This window comes from Aphelocoma coerulescens, chromosome 15 (genome assembly GCF_041296385.1).
Source record: "Aphelocoma coerulescens isolate FSJ_1873_10779 chromosome 15, UR_Acoe_1.0, whole genome shotgun sequence".
Classification (NCBI taxonomy): Eukaryota; Metazoa; Chordata; class Aves; order Passeriformes; family Corvidae; genus Aphelocoma; species Aphelocoma coerulescens.
In genome coordinates, this window is record NC_091029.1 from 10,207,726 (window position 1) to 10,214,416 (window position 6,691).

Below are 6,691 nucleotides of genomic sequence, written 5' to 3' on the forward strand. Positions count from 1 at the left end.
ATGTGAATCCCACTCTGCACTGTGCTGTATTCTCAGTGAGCTGGGCTTTCTGGCCACAGTCGTGCTCTCCTGATCTGTCTCTAGTCAGGTTTGCAAAAGCCACTGTTACTCCTTTCTTTTCCAAATGAGAAGGGTTTCTAGTATAAGAGGTGGGAATTGCAAACTGCATATCTTTGAAAAAGCATTGATTACAAAATGCAAAGAAGCTGGACTCTAGGCTGTTGGACATTACATTTAATCTGAAAATACCACTTGTGCAGAAATAATGTCCTTTCTTGGCCCTCCCATTCCTTCCATGTAACTAGTCAAGGTTTTATGTACCAAACCCAGGTATAAATGTTGTTTAACACAGGGTTAGGAGTTAGGAATACTCTGAGTTTTAATTATGGTTCTGCTGTTGATGTTCGAGGTCACATAGAACAGTTTCCTGAATTTATTCCTTAATTTCTATCTGTGAAGAATCTTCTCTACATCACAATTGTTGAGAGGGTTATTGAGCAAAGGTTTAAGCAGTGATTTGGTAAACTGCTTTGTGTATTGAATGTTTCTAAAAAGGCCACTCTCAAGAGCCCATGTCCTGCACCAAACTTGCATCCTATGAAACAATATCTATCTCCATCATTAATACAGTGCTGGAGCAGGACAGAGCCCCTCAGACCAGGTTCTCATTTCCTACAGGACGCCTGCCTGCATAAACAATGCACAGAGACACAAACCCTTGTTGTACCACAGCCTGCATTGCCCAGGTGCTCTTAATTCAAACCCTGCAGCTGATGCTTAACTGATATTCCCATTTTGGTTTTATGTTATAATTAGAGAATCCTTTGTAAGTATATGGATTTTGGAATTGCATTCTAAATTCTACAGTTAGAAGACCCAGATTCCCTCGTAAGAAGCTACCTTTTGTAGTTGCTCTTGACTATTATAAATCAAGGATGAATAATCAATGGCTTTCTCTTTATAGCACCAGCACTTTCTAAATTGAGAGCATGTTGCAGTGGACTTGATGTTTTGCTATTAATCTGTGTTGGGAGACTGAAGGACATGTTCTTCTCCAGTCATCTCCTCCCAGAATCCTGGAATAGGTATGAACCTCATTTAAAAGGAAAAACCAGTGAAACAAACCAACCCCACCATTAAAACTTCATGGAGTTGCTCTTGTACTGGTAAGATTAGTGGACAGGTATAAACAGAACAGCTTAGAAAAGTGACAAAACATTTTAAAATACCTTACAAATCTACTGCTGAGACAACCTTGCAAGCAAATCAGGAGAGAGCAGGCTTTCCAGTCAGCCTAACAATTTGTTGGGATTAGCAAATGCAGCTGCAGCCACTGATTTACTAATAGCTCATAATTAATCCACAAGGGTAATTTCTGTTGAACTGAGGCTGTATGCTGAAAGATAGAAGTTTGTGTCCCCAGTGTTCCTGTGCACTCAAAGAAGGTACATTAGTCATAAAATTCAACTCCAAAAGCTAAGTCCAGAGTATAGGATTCTTTCATCCTACATTTAGCTCCCATGACTTCAGTGTTACAAGTGGGTTGAATTTTGGCTATATCTATTAGAATTTAATTTTGAATGCTACAGAATTTGACTTTGTGAAACAAAAGCCTTGAACTAAAAATGAAGCTTTCTAGAACAGTGTGTTCTGCTTATCAAAGAAAATGCTTACTAAGTTGTCATGAATACACTGAATTAAAACTATTTACTTCTCAGTCTAGTGGACAGGGAAACAATTAGGCAGGAGGTTAACAATCCTGAAATGACAGTTCTAGATCATCCTAGTGTAAATGGGAGAGATGTGTACCAACATAGGAGGCTGGTGCAGGCTAGTGCCAGTAGGAAGTTGGGCAGATCTTTAGCTGTGGTGTGTTTTTAGTGTTTTTTGCTTCTTTGGGGGCATACTGTTCCATTCTGGACAGTAATTTAATCTACATGCAAATTCTTTCTATTCTGTACTTTGGGAAATGCCTGTTTCTCATAGAACATGAGACAGATCCAAACAGAAAACTCAGCCTCACAAGCTTAGAGTTCAAAGGGAAGTATATAACATGCCCTGAGCTGCAGCTTGTTGCTATTACACTTTATTTTTAATTGGTGTATAAGTGTATAGATGATAGTTCTGATTTTGGGCCACCCTCCTTTCGTTGCCTTTTCCTTTGGAAAGACTACAAGCCAATGTTTGAGTTGGTGCACATGTCAAGATGGAAACTTCAGTTCATGCAAATTTATATAATCAGACTTCTAGTATTTGTATTATAGGAGTCCCATAACCTCTCATCTGAGGCTCAGAGCCTTGTGTATTAGGTATGATGAAAACATCTTCAGTCATTCATATATTAAAGACAGACAGGAAAGGAATAGATGCTTAAAAGAGAATGAGTGAAAGATAAAGGACTAAAAACCACTTGCATTCATGCTTAAGTTGTGTTAAATGTGAGGGCCCAGACTTCTCAGGCTTCTTTTTTTGCCTCAATTAACCTTTATAAATGTTAATCCACAACAAATGCAAGGTAAAGCAATTTAATGTGAATTCATTCCATACTGAGTTAAATTAGGTGATGTGACCTTGCATTTGTCATGTCTTAAATGTGTGCAAACAGTGTGGCTCACCTGACACATGCCAATGTACATGTGAGCTTTAAATCCTAAGTGATTTGCCCATGATGATGTGGGAAATTGATAGCAGAACCAGAAATTGAACACAGATTTTTCCTTCTCTCAATCCAGTGCCTTAATTATAGTAGGGCAAAGTATTATATGTTGGGGGGGGTGAATTTTTTGGTTTTTAAAGTCTAGAACTATTAAGATGGTGTGGAGTTGGTCTTCCTACCAATCTTTTGAATAATTGTAAATGCCCAGTCACAAATTGAGACCTGTTTGAGTGCCAGTGACTTAGGGAATATTTGTTATTTCCCATGTATTCCCTGAAATTATTGTTCCTCCCTCAACTGCTGTCAGCAGTAAGGAATGACTTGAATAGAAGAGCTGTGTAACTGAATGTCTATCTAACTCAACTAATTGAATTGCTAGTATGAAAGCTAACCTAGATTTTGTAGGCTCTGTTGTAACTTTAGTGTCTTGTTTTTTCACTAAATCCTTGTTCCTAGAATTCAATATCTAAACTTACGTCTTGATTTGGGAGTGGGGTACCACTTTCAGCTTTAATTATTTTTAAGGTGCTTGCTTGAGGAAGTAGATGCCAAAGTAAACTTCAAAGGAGCTCTAGACTTCAGTGTTGGAAGAATGAATGGAGAGCAAGAGCTCTCCTTGGGTTTCATGAGAGATAAATGGACAAAGTAGAAAACAGCCACCAGAATTCTAAGTAATGAAACAGGAAAGGCTTTTCTTTACCACCAGCAAAAATAATAAGATATTTTCAATTGTCACCATGGCAGAAAGTCTGAGAGCAAGTGCCAAACAACACCATGGAATGTGCTGGCTTTTTCAGCATTATGATTATACCTTAACAGCATTGTCAATACCCACATGTAAATTAAGCCAGCTTAGTACTGTTCACCTTTTCTTGGGCACAATACCTGAGTTTTATTTGAACAGAACAGAAGCTCACAGTGAAATCTCTGAGCTTGGGCTCTCAGTTCTACCCTGAGAGACAAAACAAATGAGTAAAGAGGGGGGGAAAACACCTACTAGGAAAACTTAAAAAGGAAAACAGATTCTGGAAGGCTCCAGTGTCTCCTCAAAGAGCCACGATTTTTTTATCTTGAACATCCTTTTCAAAACAACATCCCTCAGCTGTTGTGAATGAGCCCTTGGGAACAGATTTGGCTTCCAGCCCAATCTGCTGCAACTCCCTGGCCCCGTGAGAAGGCAGCATGTTCCAGAGCACTGAGCCTGGGACCCAGAGGGAGGGAGGCAGGCAGTGCTCCTGGGCGGCAGCCACAGGTACTGCTACAGAGTCAGCACCAATACTGGCAAAGAGTCGTCTGCCTGCTCCTTTGACCCTCACCCTCCACACATCCCTGTGCCAGTGTGGTGCCTACTCAGATGTGTGCAGCTCTGCAAATAACTCTGTTGGCTATAAAACAAAGCAGGGAGCTATTTGGCTGAACAGACAAAAGAGAAAGCACCACTTAAAAATAGTGATATGACATAACTGCAGAGTGATGCAGCCGAGGAGCAGGAGCCCTAGCTGTGAGGGATTATGGGGACGGTTGGAATGGTTATGGCACATCAGTGAAAAACCACAGCTGTGCACTCCGTGGTGGTGGGCAGTGACAGCCTGTTTGCCAAGAATTAACACCCTGTCTCATCTCTAGCCTCTTCCTGTGTTGTGTTCCTGTCTGTAAAATGAGATTATGATAACCCTTGGGTAAGAATGTGCCAATATTTAATTGATATGCCAAATTGTGCTGCACAATTTTGCTGCTGAACTCTGTCACAAATGTTTGGCCTCACTGACTTCAGGTGTAATGCAAAGTTAAACAAACATTTGGCCACATTTTTCCTGAAAGGTGTGATATTTAAATTTATTTAAAGACTGCCTGGCACTATTGATCTGCTCTCAGGGTTTATTTGAATGAAGCTTTTTCTGGGTGGCCTCCATACTTGTACTGCAATTTTGGAGACCTGGTGAGATATGCTGAAGGAAGGAGGTAACTGGAGTCTCACTGATGTTCCAGTGACTCCCTCCCAGTTCCTGTGTTCCATGTGGACCATGGAGTCACTTCATGCAGCCACTGGCAGCCATAAATGCTCTTGAGCATCCTGCAATCACATTGTGACCTTGGGTAAGTGATTTTATAATAAATCAATCTCATGCTTGCTAATACCTTTTTGGCTGCTGTGTCTACAAACTGGTGCCTTCTCCAGGCAAATTTTACATGCCCTCTGCAAAGTGTCAGACTGACTGCTGGCTCTTAAGAATCAACTAAGCCTTGCTCTTGGGCTCAGAATTTTTCTTTGGTACTGTTGTAATCTGAAAGTTTGCTGCAATTTGTGCAAATACCAGAGTAAGAGAGAAAATAAAAGGCTGTTCTTAGATGTCCTGTAGAGTGAACAACTGAAACATGAGTGTGGGATGAGCCAGGAAAACTGGCATTTTTCCCTGGCTGCACGCCATATGGAAGAGACAGTGCCTTGGAAGGGAAGGAGCAGAAAAGTTTGCCATTGGCTCTGATGAATCCCAATCCTGCTTCTGCTGAAGTTGGGAATCCTCCCATTGTCTTCAGTGTGAGCAAGAAAGGATCTTAGGTGAGGATGGATGACTCTTTCCCTACTTGAATGAAGTCTCTTGCCTATTTATGGGCCTGCTTCTATTGAAACCGAGCCTGTTTTAGCCTTTTTGGGTTCTTAGGGACCTGTTTGTATAAAGCAACTTACCTACCTATCTTTTTTTTTCTATTGTGTGTATTTTTTGTATGTTTTGTTGGAAGGTGAAGCCTCTGTAGAAGGGGATACAAAACCTGATTTTTAAATAGTAATAAACCAAAAGAGAATTAAACTCTGCAGGCTGCATGCATTCATTTCCTGGAGATGGAGAGTAGAGACCATGAGTGCACAGAGAGATGGCCTGGACTTCTCGTATCTCAAAATCTTCCCTTTTTCAGAGACAGTTCTGCCTTTGCACATCTCCACACCTCTATGTGAGAATTCATAGTGTGGTGGGCAGGTTGCAACACTGTGTATCAGGATGGCCTTATTTCGACTAGGAAATCCTTTCTCTGGCACTGTGTGGTGAGATTTCTTGTTTTAGCATAAGTGGATGGAGTAACAAGTAACTGTGAAATTTGGTATTGTCCTCACTGAATGGCAGTGAAATAAAACTGAGGTCATATAAACAGATTTTTGCTTCTGGCCTGCCTACCTCAAGTGCTGGGGCATTGGTCAAATGTTTTAATTGTCAGTGTTTAATTGGTCAAATGTGTTTTAACTCCACACCCTTACTAAAGAAATAAGTGCAAGTATTATGTGCAACTTTACTAAGTCTTTGTTCGTTCCTGACTTTTTACCTCCTCATGGTGTTACCAGTTGGAGCTTTAACTTTCTAAAAGAATGGCAAACTCAAGACCAAAATAACAACAAAGGTTTGCCCTGTTCTGTAAACATACTTAAAGGAACAGAGTCTTTACTTTTGTAAATAGATATGAAAAAGTCCACGTGCCTATGTCAGTCATGAAAAAGGCTATCTCTGCATGCTTATGGCATGTGTGTGACCCAAAGAAAATAGAGATTTGCCTTTCTGGGCAGCTTCCCAAAATAAACAACTCCTCCCAACACCACCTGTGGAGATAGGTCTTTCACCATACCTGTGTGCCAATGGTTTTATCTGCTTTCAGGTCAGCTAAGAAATAAAATCCAGAGGTGTGCGCTCTGCATTGTAAATGCCCGTGAATCCTGTACTTTATGAGGAAACAGTAGTAGCTCCAGTGCAAGGTTTGGTCTTTGCTTCTCTACTCACATGTTGAATTACAGAGACCTATTACAAAATGAGTCTCTGCTTCTGCTCTTACGTTGACTACTCTAGTCCTAGTCCCAAAACCCCAGAGAGATAAGAAAATACATATTTGGGTTTTTTATGTGATCAAGTTTACAACTTTACAGCCTTTCTGATGGCTTGGGATATAAGTCACATGAATGGTTGTGCTATTTAGAGTAGGAGTTTTGCACATTTAAGTGCAACTCTGACCTTACGTTTTCCACAATGAAATCTAACTATTACTGTGGTA